At 40.6% G+C, this 17,684-nt stretch overlaps 1 protein-coding gene and 1 long non-coding RNA gene across 2 annotated transcripts in view; one reads left to right on the top strand and one right to left on the bottom strand.

Moving 5' to 3' along the window:
• The window catches only part of GABRG3 (gamma-aminobutyric acid type A receptor gamma3 subunit), a 562,783-nt gene that overhangs the window by 358,728 nt on the left and 186,371 nt on the right, over positions 1-17,684 (bottom strand). The gene's annotated exons all lie outside the window — the stretch shown is intronic.
• Positions 7,217-10,981, top strand: LOC105739892. Its single transcript, XR_001115861.2, has 3 exons — positions 7,217-7,611; positions 10,250-10,380; positions 10,491-10,981. It is a non-coding gene; the product is annotated as an uncharacterized LOC105739892 (long non-coding RNA).

The raw sequence follows: 17,684 nt of genomic DNA, 5'->3' as shown, positions 1-17,684 counted from the left end.
CATTCACGAAGGGTCCCCACTGGGACCTACCACCTCCCAAAGGTCTCACCTCCTACCACGTCACCTTAGGTGATACTGTGTTGATGGGCTGATTCTGGATTGATAGTTCATTATGTTGACAGGCTTTATGGTGTGAACTTTTTTAGGGGGGTGTCACAAACATTCGGACTATACAGGAGTCCAAAGAAAAAACAGGAGAAACTTCTTATCTAAACAACTGAACTTTGTGCCTTTCACAGGGGGACTTGCTTAATGACGGCGTGTGTTCAGACGTGTGGGGTGACCGCCTGCTGGGGAGTGGTGGAGGGAATTTAGGTATTGAATGAGAGCTTCAACATGATAAAAATGAGAGCTTCAATCTGATTGAATGAGAGCTTCAACCTTCAAATGCTCACACCGCATGAGCACATTCTCAACTCTGGCTGCTCCCCCATGACATCAAGTGGTTTTGGACATCAAGTCATGTATTGGGAGATGTCTGTTTTCCTTTTTTTTTTTTTTAAACTGAGCTTCTTTAGAAAGGCTCTCAGAGATCACTCACAACAGCTTTATGACCAAGTGCTGCTTTTCCCATAAAGAAAAGGGGTGTCCCCTGAGTCACCTTCCTATGGCTACACAGCTGGTGTTAGAGTGAGATTTGGGCCAGGTCCCTCCATCACTCCTGCTCTCCTAGCGGGCATCTGACTGCGAGGGAGCCTCTTCTGCAGTCCCAGGTGCCAGGGCCTGTGCTCCTGCACACTGTGCAGGGTAACAGTACCAGGGATGGCCTTGATCGCACCTCCACCCCCACTGCCACGGGGTGCAGCCGCTCCTTCCCTATGGACCCTGGCAGCCGATGCAGTGCGATCAGAGAGAGTCATTCTCTTCCCAGTTGGAAGCTTTTGTCCCGGTGTGCACCTTACCAGGCTTGAGGATGGAGGGGAGGCCTGCAGAGCTGGGAGGCCTAGCTGGAGTGAGGACGCCGGAGGAGGAGCAGCTGTTTCCTCCACTTTGTCTTTCCTCTGGGGCACTCCAGGTGGGCGCCCTTGAGAGGGGTCTCATTTTTGAGCTCCAGCTAGTAGTAGGTGGAAGGATTTATGTTATCCTAAAAATCTGATTAGTTTTAGCCTCTGTTAACTAAGAACAATAGCCTCACTCTGGGCTACCCACTACATGCAGGCGGTGCTGAAGCAGGCAGTGAGCACCGCTAAGCTGAGCCTAGCCAGGACGTCTTGGTTTTAATTTTGGTTTTTGCACCTCGGCTTTTTCTCTACGTGGGATGGCAATGTCCACCCTGCCTTTCTCACGGGAGCTACAGCAGGTAAGTCCAGGGACAGAAAGCAATTTTCAAATGGCCAAGTGCTTTAAATGACAAAAGACAAATGTACTTTTTACTTTAGCAGATGTGGAAAAAGAGGAAAAGAATCAGGGGGCCCATGACAGAGGAAGCCCAGGGGACCTCGGGCATGGGCTATCTGCAGTCATCCCTTCAGCCATTCACCCAGCCAACAGGCACGAAGCACAGAGATTAAGCTTTGAGTGTGCAGTAGCCAGGGACACAGGCATGAGAAGACAGCCCCTGCTCTATGTGAGGGCCTGGAGAGAGGGCCTGATAGCTAAAGAAGTATTTGCTCAGAAGAGCTGAGCAAAATTAGTGCAGGTCACACTGAGCAGGAGAGTTAAACCCAGGGAGAATAAGGCTCCGTTTCTCTTCAGTTTTCAATAAAGAGTCTTGTTGCAACATGCAGTCCTCGGAGGTGACAAGGGAGTGGGTTTCAGGCCAGAAGAGACATCCTATCATCTCCTTAAAATATGTGCTAAGGAACTCAGTGCTTTGTCTTTGCGTTGAGACATGCACCCTGCAGTATAATGGATTTCTTTGCTGCACTGGGTAAAATTGTGATTTTATTTGCATAAACTATTTGTAATAATAAGTGGAGTGTCTTCATTCCCTAGGAAACAGCAGGAGCTGTTTGCTTTGCCACCCCAATCCTAGTTTCTTGCAGGAAGCTGGAACATCACAGGTGTGGCTGGTGCCTGCTGGTGTAGGGGGTGGGCTGTGAGGCATGGGGGCTGAAAGGCATCATTCCACACACGGCCTTCATGCATGGGCCAAGCCAGGGGCACAGGCAGGGGCCTCCCTGCAAGACCTTTATCACCCTGGAGGCTCCCCTGAAGAGTCCTCAAGCCAGGAAGAAGGAGAGAGAAACACCTTCACTCTTCCTACAAAATAACAAACCACTCTCAAACCCAAAGAAGAAGGTGTTGTCCACATTAGGGCATTTCTTAAATTGATTTTTTAAAAGAGCAAATCAATAATAAAATGGAATTAATGGTGATATTCTATTTGCAATCAGTTGAGATACTATAAGAAAAATTGTTCAAAGAAAAGAAGAATATACTTCTTTTTGTACTTTTCCCCTCTGTTATTTCTGAATATTATCTGAATATTAGTTGAGAAAGTTCACTATCTCATATGGAGATGGATATGGATGCATTTTCCATCCAATTTCCTTCTAAAATAAAAGGTGTGTCTGTCCCTGTTACTACTCTGCAAGCTTCGCATTGCCTAAAGACGTAATCAGAGCCACCAAGAAAGGCTCAGAAGGCTCACTGTGCTGGTTTGCTGCATCCCACCCCATCTCACTCTCTGGTATCTTGCTCTCCCCTGCTTTGTAGCTTTGCATGTCTTCTTAAATCTCTCGCCTCTTGGACTTATGCCATGCTCACCCCTCCCTAGAAAACAGCCACTCCTCCAATACTGAGGTTGCCTTTTCTTCCTCTAGGGCTAGCAACCACCTCCTCCTTTGTGACAGGTATGACGGGTGCCCCAGACAGGTGCCATTTCACTGTCATTAGCATCCTCTGCTGGCCTGATCCTCCCCTCACTGATTGGTGAGCTCCCTAAGGACCAGCAGTTTATACTGGTTTTCACAGGCATGACATGTGCATGGCAGACTTAAATTATTGTGTGAGGACAGAACTGTAGAAAGAGAGGAAGAGAGGGGAGACAGAATGCTAGAGCACATATGTTAAAGAGAAAGCAAGCAGAAGTCATACACTTGGGAGATTGAGAAGGAAAGGCAGAAGGAGCTCAGGATGCTAACACTGGAAAAGAACATCTTTGGAGAACGTAAGAACAATCTTCAAATATTTGAAGGGTTTTAAGGTAGATAAAGCATGACAAGAACTAGAACCTGGATTGACCAGTGAAAGAGTGAGGACATTTTCACGCAGAATTTTCCAGCATTTCAATGGTCAAAGATGCTCTGACACAGAGGCTTTGTCATGGAGGTCATTGTGCCCTTGGTGGAGACCAGCGCCTGGGCAGAGGTGGAATGCTGGGTTAGGTGACCTCGCCAGCACTGCCCAACACTGGAAGTCTAATTGTCGGTAAACATACCACCAGTAACAAGGTACTCTGGCATGAAGCCCTACTCCATCTGCCTTATATCAGGCAAAAAGGAAAGAAAATTATCTGGGAGAAGAAACTAAATAGCCCTGAATGGTTGATCTCAAGAACCATCAGTTTTTGGTATGTCAAATTCTAAATTCTATATTTTTTTCAAGTTTCACTAGTAAAAATATTCAGAAGCACTTTTGCCATCCTAAATGTCTCAGACAAGACTTACATGAATGCTTTGAAAAAAGTTCTTATCCAAGATTGATTACTGATCTGCTTTTGGAACTGGCTTTCTAAACACTTCATGAAGCAACATCGCTTGATACAAGAGACATCACTTTCCACTGAGAGGAGCCCACCTGTATTAATATCACTTCCTTATTTTGCAAAGAACTAATGAATGTGTACAGATTATGATGAAAAGATCCCCTTTCAAAACAGTAGTCAGTGCAATACTTGATACTTAATGTCTAAAATGATTTCATCAATGTGATATTACAGCCACAAAAGGTTCGATGTAAATCTCATCATGATAGAGCAATCAGATATTGCAGAATACGGGACATTTTACCTGTCTAACAGATAACTGCCCTGGAATCTTCAGGAAAGTAAATGCCATGACAAATACATCAAATTGAATAGGAGGGTGCCAATCTAGAACAAAAGAGCCTGAAGAGACACAACAAGTAAAAATGTCAAGGGTGAAGCTTTGATTGCTGGATCAAACCAACACAGCTATGAAAGATCTTTCAGCTGCAACTGAGAACCCAGTAGTAGTATTTGTCTTGTGTGCTAATACTAACACTAATGTGCTAATACCAATTACAGTAACATTAGGGGTAGTAGTATTTTTGGACTGTAGATTTGATACTAAATGACAACTCTGATGTACTGTATTGTGAGTATGTGGGGGAATGTTTTCATTCTTAGGTGGTACACGTGAAATATTCAGGGCTAACATGTAATGTCTGCAACTTATTTTCAAAGGATTGGCAAAAGAGAAGCTGTGTTTCTATGTGTGCATGTGTTTGGAGAGACAGTAAATATGGTAAAGGATAACAATTAGTTAATCTAGGTGAAGAGTAAATAGGTGTCTATTATACTATTCTTCAGCTTTTCTTTACATTTGAATATTTTCCAAGCAAAAGTGGGAAAACAATTTTGGAATGTTTATGTGTGAAACATTCTAATTTATTCTATGTGTAATGACAATAAAATTTGCTTGTAAACATAGACATGGGTCCCTCTGACATTTCCTTCTTTTCATCCCCCCGTAACTGAATTAGTCTGCTCCTAAGGTGCAGGTGAGTGCCAGCAGCACCCCTCATAGGCTCTCACAGCCCCTGCATGGGAGAGGTGCCAAGAAGACCTGCACGTTCCCTGCCACACAGAACTGTTCCCTTCGTGGAATGGTTAAGACAAGCAAGCCCACTCGCGCATGGTAGGCAGTGATGCTTACATTAGGAGAGATAAGTTCACAAAAGTTTTTGGGGACACTCAAGAGGTTTGGAAAATTGAAATCACTCAGGCTGGAGAATAAAAGAGAGTGAGAGATGAAAAATGGAGTGCGGATATGGCCACCATGCTGAGAAGCACTGACTTACGTATTTATGAGACAGGGTCTCACTGGAGTACAGTGGCACAATCGTAGGCTCCCTGTAACCTCAAACTCCTGGGTTCAACCAATCTTCTGGTCTCAGCCTATTATCTATTTGATCCTAGTAACAGCCCAAGAGATTGCAGCTGTTTTTCTAAAATGAAATGCTCCATGTGATCACATGGAGGTTATGAGATTTGCCTACAATCTTAGTAGGTGACCCCACTCTGGAGCCAGGGCAACATAGCAAGACCCTGTCTATACAAAAAAAAAACAGGAAAATTAGCTGGGCATAGTGATATGTGCCTGCCGTCCTAGCTACTCGGGAGGCTGAGGCTAAGTTGCCCAGGCTGAACTCAAGTCCTGCCCTCAAGAAATCCTCCCTCCTTGGTTTTCCAAAGTGTTGGAACTACAGGCATGAGCCACGGTGCCCAGCCTAGATTTAATTTACAGGGCAGTAGGAGTCTCTGAGGATACTGAGTAGAGATGAGACATGGTGAGAGGTGTGCTTCAGCAGAGTTCACCTGGGACCAGGCTTGGTAGGCAGGTAGATCAGAGGAGCTGAGAGGTAATGTGGGGAACAGCCACATGGGATGCTGAGACTGGCGAGGGCAAGAAGAGGTAGAGTGAAAGTGATGGCCACCAGCCCAGGCTCCAGAGCTGGGTCACCTACTAAGATTGTAGGTGAATCTTGTAACCTCCACGTGATCATGTGGAGCTCTTCATCTTAGAAAAACAGCTGCAGTCCCTTGGGTTGCTACTAAGATCAAATAAGTAAGAAGATTTCAAGGTTTTGAATTCTAAAAACAATGATATTGCCTTACCCTTATGTGTGCAAGCTAATTTTCTGCTGGTCCCTTATCCCAACTGTGAATGCAGAACCCTCATATCTCCTGCCAATGTTTCTTCAGCTCATCAGCTATATCTAGGGGCATCAGAGGATGCTTCACACATGCTAAGGAGCAGGCCCAGTCCAGTCTCTGGCCAGTCACCCTGTGATGCCCATTTTCTTTCCCTATTCCAATTCTAGAAAACCCTAGGTACTCCCTTTTCCATTTGGCGTGTTTCTCCATTGAATACCATTGATATTCATTACTGCTAGGTACTGCACCTGATCTGGCCCCTACCTACCACGTCAAAAAGGTGCCACTACCATTCCATGTAGCCCAAGAGGACCAAAGCTGCACAGTGGCCAGTGGCACAGGGAGGAGACATTCACTTTATCCTTTTGTACAGACCCATATCTAAGAAGGCCAAAAGTATGGCTGCTTTACCATGTCAATACCTTACCATGATTTCAGTGAAACAGTTTTAGCTTTCCCCTTACCACCTCCTTCTCAGGTACCCAAGGAGAGAACAGAGTACCAAATGCTACACTCAGAGTGATCCCTAACTCTGTGGACCAAAGCTTTGCTAATGAATCAAGTTCACTGTCCTTGGGTTGGCTCTCTCCCAGGAAATTCCTCAGTATGTCATAATATACAATTCTTCCTATAACCTTAATTTTTTCCTAAGCATCCCCAGATATTTTGGGTCAGATGGGACAACTTCAGTACTAGTAATCTGTAAACAGTCTTAGAGAATCATTATCAGTTTTATTGCATAAATTTTCCCTTCACTTTTACAAATAAAATTATAGTGTATGTGTAAAGTTTATTTCTATGCATATATTTTTAAGTTCCTTAAAGACAGGGAGGATATCTTTTATCTTTGTTTCCCTTAAAGAGCCTGTCATTTGGTAGCACACAATAATGGCAGGTGCATTAGGTTTCATATCCTTTAGTTTATAGAAGCAGTGATATATTAACTACAGTATCACCTTCCTGGTCTTTAAGATTCTGCACATGCTTTAAACTAATTTTTCTAATACGTGTTCCTGTAGCAACTAGATATCAGTATGAAGAGATAAACATGAACCTTGACTCCTACCTCATTCCACAAGTAAAAATTAATGTGAGGTGAATTATAGACCAAAATGTGAATGCTAATATACTCAAAATGCTAAAGTATTCAAATTTAAAGAAAAAAGCAAATACAAATGTATATGACTTTTAAATAAGCAAATAACTTGTAAATAGGACATCAAAAACACTAAACATAAAAGAAAAAACATTGGCAAGCAAATTGACCTTCTTTAAGAGCTTTTCTTAATCAAAAAGCATCACCAAAAAGGTATGCAGACATTGTAAAAGATGGAGGTTTCCTAAGTTCAGGGTTCCTCCACTGTGGCACAAACTGGTTGGCTGTTTCACACTGCCCCCATGGAACTTGGGGGGCAAGGAGAACAGAGGCAAACATGAAGCTCACAATGCCTGCTGTGACATCAATGCCTACTGTGTAACAATGTCCTTTGTCTCTGACCCAGGCATCTCTTGTCTTCTTCCAGAAACCATGACACTATGGCAGGCCAACTTACTAGCTTTCAAGTAAGGTAACATCTCAGACCATCACAGGTTTTGACAGGGGAAACTCTGAAGGACCACAGGAGTTGGAGGTTCCATGTATCTCTAAGTAGTAACATACAATGGGTCCAAAAGAGAAGAAAGAGAACTCAAGATTCCTGAGCCACAGAGCTGTTGATTGGAGGCTGATTCAGAGAGACCCTGGATTCGGTGACATACAGAAACAACAGGTGGGTGCACCAGCCCCTTTCCTTGACAGGCCCCCAGCATTTTGTCTGTAGGTTTGCAACTTTCCAGGCAACAAATTAATAGAAAAAAAAAATCTTCCATCTGAGGAAATTAACAAGCCAAAGTAAAAAGACCTGGAAATACTAACAAGCAGTACTTCTCTGAAATTCCCAGTTTTCATCCTAATATGAGGCCCATAGAGAACTTCCAACCAGCCATGAGTGCTTCATATCTACTTATTAATGACAGGCCAGTAGGGAAATGCTCTATCATGAATGATGTACTCCAAAACAAACACAAGTAATGTGAGACCAGAAGAAAACTTCCATAAACTATGGTTAAGATCCTCCGAAAGAGAAAAAAAAAAGTTACTGGGTCATTGAAATAACAGAAGGATGCTGTAAAAAAGAAACATCCTAAGTATTAGAAAGATCCTTCAGAAATTAAAAGAAAAATCAGTAGCTGGAAGGTAAATTTGAAGGGATTTCCCCAAAACTAGTGTAAAACCAGAGAAGTCTTATAAAAGAGAAAAGTAGTAACATAAAAGAATTATCAAAGAAATAATACCAAACAATCTCAATAATCAAATGACTTGACTTTACATATAGTTAAGACTTGCCTAGTCCATGGCATATGAAAAGAAAATCAGGATACTACCATTTGAAATTCCAGAATAAAAGGGGGAAGACCTTTCTGGTTGTGGCTGAGGATAAAGGGGGTTGGGGCAAGAAGCAGCTCACAATCAGACTGACCTAAGGAAAGATGGCCCAGAACTCACCCACAAGCAGTGGATCAATGTTTGCACAACTCTCAGGGGAAATTATTTTCTACCCATTCACAAAGTTACCTTCCGTGCAACATTCCTCAGAAGATTCCTGGAGAATATTCTCCACCAAAGTAAGGAAGCAGAATGACCAAGACTGGGAAGACCTGGTCAGGAACCAGGGAATCCACTCAGGAAAAAGCAGGACAGTCTTTCAGTATGACAGTGAGGGGTTCAGGTGGGCCGCTGCGGCAGGCAGCCCTGTGGGAATGGGAGGGAGGGCAATCCGAGTCTGTGGCCATGGAGGTTGGCTAAAGCTTTCCAACCCATGGAGAGGGCTGTTTGCTTCCATCAGAGCTGCCAACAAAACACTACAGTGCTTGGATGTCAGACATTATTTTCTTTTAAAGGGAGTTAATTGCCTTCTGAACAAACATAATCTATGCGACCTCCTCCCCAAAAGGTAAGCAGGTCACACTAGGACATTCTGCAAAGTTCAGTAATTACATGACTGTAACATTGTAAGCAGGGAATGGGTATCTGACCAAATCTTGGTTCATGATTGTTTTGGAAGGTGAGCAGGGGAACAAAAGGGGAAAAGGGGTAGACTGTAAGAGAGGGAAAGTCTAGTGTTTCCGGGAGGCAGCAATGTAGCTGAGAATGAATAATCAAGTGTTCATATAAGGATATTACTAGGAACATGATGGAAAATAAGAGAAGAAATCCCTTAAAGAATGGAAACTGAACCCAGGTTCAGGCAGGATGGAGGGAGCTGCACTTTTTTTTTTTTTTTTGATAGAGTCTCACTCTATTGCCCAGGCTGAAGTGCACTGGCACAATCTCAGATCACTGCAACCTACACCTCCCAGGTTCAAGCGATTCTCATGCCTCAGTCTCCCCAGTAGCTGGGATTACAGGTGCATGCCAGCATACTTGGCCAAATTTTGTAATTTTAGTAGAGATGGGGTTTTGCCATGTTGGTCAGATTGGTCTTGAACTCCTAAGCTCAAGTGATTCACCTGCCTCGTACTTCCAAAGTGCTGGGATTATAGGCGTGAACCACCATGCCCGGCCTGTATTTTTCTTTTTGAGTCTTTTAGTATTATCTTATTCTTTTAACCATAAAAATTAAATTGCTTAGATAAATATAAATTTTATAGTAGAACATGGAAGAGGAGGGCGTGGAGGAAGAGGGAGGAGGAAATAAAAAATAAAGTCTTTGGTAGGTGCCATAAGCAAAGTGAGCGGTTTGGAGAGAACACTGCACATGACTTCCTGACTACAATGGCCTGTGGCTGATGAAGTACAGCACTTTGGTGGAAAAAGGTGGGCAGTGTGTGTGGGTGAGGAATATGACGGCTTTAAAGACAACACCTTTCAAACTAGAGTGAAATGAGAGACCATTCTCTAAATAAATATTCAGGTGGTAATTTGCCATATGAAAAATTTCAGCTGTAAGATGTGTTAACCTAATAAGGAGGTATTCCCCACATGACATGGTTTATCATGGAAATAATAAAGGTTTTATTTTTCCTTTTTTAATATTTGACAATAATGCCATTTACTTGTTATTAAATTTTTAACTTAGCTACATAGCAGTTTATTCTAACCCTTGGCACATTATTTAAAAAGAAACTCATCCCAGGTCCATGGTGAAGATAAAATAATTTGTCTCTCTCAGATAGAAATCTTATGAAAACAAGTATGATTATTGTAATTCCCTTTAATTACTGCTATAATTGCGCAAAATCTTTAACATAAAGCAAATGTAAACAGCATTTATAGGTATAATTTCAGAGTAAATGAAAAATCACTTTGAAATAAACATGGAATAAGGGAAAATCATCTTTAACAGTCACTTCTTCATGGACTCTCAGGTACAGGATCAGTTTGCGTTTTAATTGATGGGCTCAGCACCAAATGACAGACTTGACACATCCACCCCCACCATGGATGCTGTCCGTCCTCTGTTGCACAATGTCCTTCAGTGTCTAATTTACAGATCCAGGTATATTTTATCTTCCTCCTATTTCTCTGTCCTGGTGTAATTTACCCTAAATCAACCAGGCCATTTTCCATGTATTAAATAGCTTTCAACTCAGGTCTTACTCCTCGCAGCTGTATTTCCCCTTCCACCTGCATCCCTGAAGTTCCTCCCACCTGAAAACTTCACCTGACCCAAGAAAGCAAAGGAAAAAACCCGGAGAGCCAGCTCATGGTCTGGTTCAGTTTAACAGCCAGGAGCCAGAGCCCGCGTACTAGAAGTGGAAGCCCAGGAAGTACTTGTGAGCTAAGAACGTAAGAACGCCACCCACTTCATTCAGGAAAGTGAGGCAGGATTCCATGCAGTGTGAATGAGTGCACATGGAACAAGCAGGTTATCATTTATATTCAGCAAGGGACCTCCATGGACAGGACATTTGGGGAGCTGCTATCAAACACCAGAACTTCTGACACTGTGCACACAGTCTTATATTCTGCCTTATCTGTTGTGATATCTCACTACAGTAATGATTATGATGATGAGCACTTATGCGTTGATATTGCAATATGTCTGCGTAAGAACTATCGCTAAGGCAGGTTATATTATTACCCTCGGTGTACAGGTAAGGAGGTTAGACTGATAACTTACCTGGTGTCACAGAGGTAGTAATGGCCAAACTAGAGTTGGAACCTGTCTGCCTACTATCCAAGCTCAGGATTGACTTGAGTACGAGGGTACGTATCTTACATGCTTTGTAAAGTTCAGGTTGATAACAAAATACGTGAAAGGCAGGGGTATAGACAAGAGGGAGCATATGAAATACAGGAAGAGCCTAAAGGAATTCAAGTCTATTATTTTTAATCCACTGCTGTCAAATGACAAACGATTACTGGCTTTTCTTCAGCTTATGATTCCTGTATTCGAATCCTGAAAAACTTACATTTCATATATTACCAACTATTATGGGGAAAACTATCACATGGGAATAAAGCTCCAGTGCCCTAAGGATTTGTTTAACTCTAGATAAATATGACGAGTTTGCAAACTATAATTTTTAAAAAGAATTCAGTCTTTTTCTTCTCCCAAATATAAGTTTCCAATCTTCCATTCCAGACATGCAGCAATTGAATTCAAGTCATCTGTGTTTCATTTTTTATAGTGCAATACTCTCTACCTGCAAGTGCAAATAATTTTTCCAATAACATATTCTTCTATTCCACTTCAGAAATATGATTCTTTCTCTGTTGGACTTGGGGCTGGGGGAGGGAGTCTTCATCTCCTGCAACTCTGCTTTTAGAAAATAATGTCATTCTACACATAAGTCAGAGGCAGGCAGGAAAATGATGGAAAGAAATGACTTGTCAGGTGTGGATTTCTTCAAAGCATGAACTGCTTAGAAATCAGTGGTGGCAAATAAGCCTGTAAAAAACAGGAAAACACTCCACACCATTGAATTCTATCTGTAATTCTGTCTGTAAGTTCCAAATGTTCATGGCCCTATTGCTGAACAAAAATCTGACTGCTGATCACTTTCAGAGTAAAAGCTGGAAAACAAATTCATCTTCTACCAAAATCAAAAATTTCTCTTGTCAAGAAAAGAGTGAGCTGAGGAAAATTTTTTTAAATATAAATCCATTTCATTTTGGTAAGATGGAAGAGACATACTTGTCTCTACTTTTCTTGCTAAATGCAACTAAAATCCCTGGATATTACATGTAAAACAATCATACTAAGACTGAGAATTAGACAAAAGGCAGACCAGTTAGGGCATCAGGACCCAAGGATGACATGGTAGCGAGTATCTTGGGCTTTCTTTGCTTTTCTTTTCATTCCAGATTTGGAAATGAAAAAGCTAAAAACTCAGACACGCCAATGCATGGGAATTTTAAAAATTCTCAACAGAAGCCTGCTCTCTCTAGTTAAAGGACAAGTAAAGGGTCATCCTAACAAGACAGAATACTTTTCTTTCTTTCTTTCTTTTTTTTTTTTGAGACAGAGTCTCGCTCTGTCACTCAGGCTGGAGTGCAGTGGCTCGAACTCGGCTCACTGCAAGCTCCACCTCCTGGGTTCACACCATTCTCCTGCCTCAGCCTCCCAAGTAACTGGGACTACAGGTGCCCATCACCATGCCCGGCTAATTTTTTGTATTTTTAGTAGAGACAGGGTTTCACCGTGTTAGCCAGGATGGTCTCAATCTCTTGACCTCGTGATCCGCCTGCCTCAGCCTCCCAAAGTGCGGGATCACAGGCATGAGCCACTGTGCCTGGCCATGACAGAATACTTTTAAACAATAACCACTCTTTTCTAGCTGAACAGAATAGATAAAATGGTGGACCTGGCCTCACTCACAAAAGCTGAGTAAGAAGCCCTGAATTCTACCCTTACTGGGCCACAATAAAGCATCCATCCCTCAACTAAGGTAGTTTCAGAGAGTGCTGATGAGGGAGACAGGAGTTGGATTTCCTCTAAACAGCAATGAGCTTCCTCTCCTAATGATATAGTTGGAGAACACATGGAAGCAGGTACTTGTACCCGTCTAGCCAGCGCAATATCTGCAGGGGCATAGAGGAAAGCTAGAACTCCCTCCCTATCCAGAGATGATTAGGAGACAGCCTCCAAGGGTCAATAGACCCAAGGACAGAACCTGGACTTCTATAGCAACCTGGAAGTGATTAACTCCAACCCCCTTTCCACCAGAGTGCTGTTGCAGAAAGCCAAAACAGCTTAAATAAGATAGACTGTTGCATAAAATAATATCTGAAATGTTCAGTTTTCAACTGAAAAACATTCAGCCCATTCTACCAAGAACCAGAAAGATCTCAAACTGAAGGAAAAAAGAAAATCAGTTGACATCTATACCAAGAAGACAAAGATGTTACAATTATGTGGCAAAGATTTTAAAAAATAATAAAAGATAAAAGCAGCCATCACAAAAATGTTTCAACAAGCAATTACTAATATGCTTGAGACAAATGAAAAAATAAAAAGGCTCAGCAAAGAAACAAACTCTCAGTAGAAGACATAAAGAAGACCCCAGTGAAAATCTTAGCACTAAAAAATTTGATGACAAAAATAATTTTTAAAAACCTTCACTGGTGCATTCAGCAGCAGAATTGAGGAAAGAGGAAAGAATTAGTGGAACTTAATATAAAACAATAGAAACTGCACAATCTAAAAAACCAGCAAGAAAACAGACTGAAAAAATAAACAGAGCCTCAGAGAGACCAGTCAGACAAAAGATCTAGTATTAGTGTCATGGAAGTCCAGGAAGAATGGAAAGAGAGTAAGGATAAAAAAGTACTCAAAGATTGACAGAAAGTGTGTCAATTACAGGAGAATTCTACCAAATATTAAAAATATAATTAATACAAATTATATACAATCTCTTCCAGAAAATAGATAAGGAAGGAACATTGCTAAATTTAATTAATTTTATGAAGCCCCATCATCCTGATATCAAAATAATATAGACAAGGACAAAAAAAGTATAAACCAATATTCCTCATGAATATATGTGCATAAACCTTAAAGATACATATTAACAAACAGAATTCAGGAACATATAAAAATAATTATATACAATGACCACATGCGGTTTATTCCAAGGATTCCTGGCCGGTGCAATACTCAAAAATCAATCAATATAATCTTCCACATTAACAGGCTCAAGAAGAAAAATAACACGATTGGATAAGTCACAATGCAGAGCAAGTATCAAACAAAATGCAACACCCATTCTCAGTAAAACCTCTCAGCAAACTGAACAGAGGAGAACTTCCTCAACTTGATAAACATCTACAACATACAGTTAACATTTCAGGTAATGGTGAGTTACTGAATATTTCCCCCCTTGAGCTCAGTAGCAATTCAGAGATGCCCACTCTCAACTCTCATTCATCATAGTACTAGAAGATCTAGCCAGTGTAAGAAGGGAAGAGAAAGAAATAAAAGGCACTGAAAAAGATTCTCTGCTTGACCAAAAGTTAGTCAGCCTGAAGATACAGGGCTACTAAAAGACAGATTTGATCATAAGATAATATAACTTTCCCCTCTCGCTACACCATACCACATATCAACAGGGCTCCACTATAATAAATAACATTAGCTGACAGCTGAAAGACCTGCAAGGTGCAGATTCTATACAAGGAGGGATTCTTAAGGAAGCTAAAAGACAGGAAGGGGAGGCAAAAATAAAGAACTTGGAGTTCCTGTTACATATACTGCAGCAAATACTAAGCACAGCCCAACTCCTAGTAAGGTTAACATAAAGCCTCACACAAATAGCCTATTTACCTCACTTCCTGTTACTGATGTATGTCTTCCTTTCATCTAAAATTTACAAGTGATGTCAAAAGGCAAGAAAAAAGACAATCTGAAGAGAGAAAGCAAACATCAGAGTAGAATGATTCGGATATGACACAGATTTTGGAATTATCAGAGAATTTAAAATAGCTACAATTAATATAAGGGACTCTAAATAAGTACACAACACACTAGAACAGATGGGTAACGTAAGTAAACTTCAGAACACCAAAGAATAAGAGAAAATACTGAAAGAAGCCAGGAAACGGAAAAAATATACATGTTGAGAAGATACATGTTGAAAATTACAAAATGCTCATGAAAGAAATCAAAGAAGATCTAAATAAAAAGATATTCCATGTTCATGGATTAGAAGATTAAACATCGTAAAGATGTCTTTCCAAACTAATGTGTAAGTTTAACACAAATTGCATAAAAATTACTTAAAAATATGTCATCTATAGAGCTACAATTATTCTAAAACTTATAGGTAAAAGCAAAGTACCTAAAACAATGCTGAAAAAGAAGAGTGCAGGAGGAATCACTCTACCAGATATTACAGCCTATCGTATAGCTACAGTAACCGACATTGTGTGGTATTGTCAGGGGGATACACACATAGATCAATGGAACAGAATAGAGAACCTAGAAATTGCCTACACAAAAATAGCTAAGTGGTTTCTTATAAAGATGCAAAGACAACTCAATGAAAAAAAGATAATCTCAATAACTATCTGAAATAATCAGATATTCATAAGCAAAAATGTGAACCTTGACTTACACCTGAGATCTTACACAAAAATTAACTCAGGCCAGGCACTGTGGCTCACGCCTGTAATCCCAGTACTTTGGGAGGCCGAGGCAGGCAGATCACAAGGTCAGGAGATCAAGACCATCCTGGTCTAACTCAGTGAAACCCCGTCTCTATTAAAAATACAAAAAAATTAGGTGGGCGTGGTGGCAGGTGCCTGTGGTCCCAGCTACTCGGGAGGCTGAGGCAGGAGAATGGCATGAACCCGGGAGGTGGAGGTTGCAGTGAGCTGAGATCACGCCACTGCACTCCAGCCTGGGCGACAGAGCGAGACTCCATCTCAAAAAAAAAAAAAAATTAACTAAAAAAGGATCATAGATTTAAATGTAAAACTATACAAGAAAAATTGAATTGTAGGATGCTCCACTGGTGTCAAATGATTGCTGAAAAGCACTTAAGGAAATCATATCTGAAATATGCAAAGAACAAAATGATTTTTCATGTTGTAAAAAATCCAATTAGAAAAAGGACAAAAGATATGAAAAGACATTTAATACTGATGAGAAATCAAAGAAGATCTAAAATCACTGAAAGATGCTTTTTATGACTTCAGCAACTCAGCATAATACAGATATGCATTCTCTGCAAATTGATAGACAGGTTTAATAAAAATTCTATCAAAATTCCAGCAAGATTTCTGTAGAAACAGAGAAGATTATGCTAAAGTGCATATGGAGATGAAAAAGAACAGGAATAGCAAAACCAATTTTTTTTAATTTTTAAAAAGTAAAGTTGGAAGAATTAATTTACCTAATTCAAGAATTTTTAATAACTATGGTAAACGAAACCTTGTGGTACTGGTGGAGGAAAACAATAGATAAATAAAACAGAATAGAGAACCCAGAAAGACCTCCATCCCCAAATATATGGCCAACCCATTTTTGACAAAGGTGTAAAAGGGATTTCATGGAGGAAACATAGTCTTTTCAGCAAATTGTGCTGGAAAAATTGGACATTTATTTTTAAAAAAGATTAACCTTGACCTATATCAAAAAGTAATTCAAAATGTATCACAGAATTAATAAAACTATAAAACCTTTGGGAAAACTACGGGAGAAAATATTTGCAATTTAGACCTATAAAAAAGGGTCTACTTCTCTAAAAGCATGACCCACAAAAAGATCAGTTGTCAGGTTAGACTTTATCAAAATTGAAAAATTTGCTGTATGAAAAACTTCGCTAACAGGATGTCAAGACAAGCTACAGACTGGAGAAAAATATTTGCAAACCACATATCCAACAAAGGATTAGGTACCTAGAATAGATAAAGTGTCCTCAGAACTCAACAGAAGGCCAAAAAGGGCTTCAACCAAGGTGTTGTCCAGACAGTGCTCCTTCTGGAGGCACTAGGGGAAAATCAGTTTCCTTGCCTTTTCTGGTTTTAGAGGCCTCCTGCAGTCCTTGAGTGAGGGTCTCCTTCTTCCATTTGGGTTGAGTTAATCTAACACAGAATCACTCTGGCCTCTGCTTTCTTTTTCACGTCTATTTTTCTGACTCTCCCTTTCCCCGATAAACACCCTTGTGATACGTTAGGTCAACCAAGAAATTCAGGGTAATGTTTCCATCTCAAGATTCTTAACCAAATCACACCTTCAAAGTCTTTTTTTCCATATAACGCAAGACATTCACAGGTTCTGATGATCAGATCATGAACATCTTTAGGAAGGTTATTATTCTGCCCAGCATACTACAGAATACTACTCACAATAAAAAGTAACCATCTATTGATATTCACAATAACCTGGATCAATATCCAGAGAAAGATGTTGATTAAAAAAAAAAGTCCCAAAAGGTGGCAGTCTGTGTGATTCCCTTTGTGTCATATTCTTTAATTAACAAAATTATAAAAATGGAGGACAGATTAGTGGTTGCCAGGAGTTAAGTAGGGAGTGAGAGCATGAGGGAAATGTGTGTGGTCATAAAAGGGCAACATGACAGATCCTGCAGTGAACAGGATCTATCTGTCTTTACCAATGTCAACATCCTAGTTGTGACACTGTAGTACAGTTTTGCAAGATGTCATTATTGAGAGACAGTGGGTAAAGGCTACAGAGGAATCCCTGTATTATTTTTTGCTTCTGTATATAAAGCTATAGCTATCCCAAAATAAAATGTTTAATTTTAAAAAACCCTTCTCAGCTATCTTGGGAAAATCAGTAAATTTGGAAATGAGATGTTCTGCAGGATTTCTTCATCATTACCTGAGAATCCAGTA

The sequence above is a fragment of the Nomascus leucogenys genome, chromosome 6 (assembly GCF_006542625.1).
Source record: "Nomascus leucogenys isolate Asia chromosome 6, Asia_NLE_v1, whole genome shotgun sequence".
Lineage (NCBI taxonomy): Eukaryota > Metazoa > Chordata > Mammalia > Primates > Hylobatidae > Nomascus > Nomascus leucogenys.
This window is presented reverse-complemented; position numbering and strand designations above follow the sequence as displayed.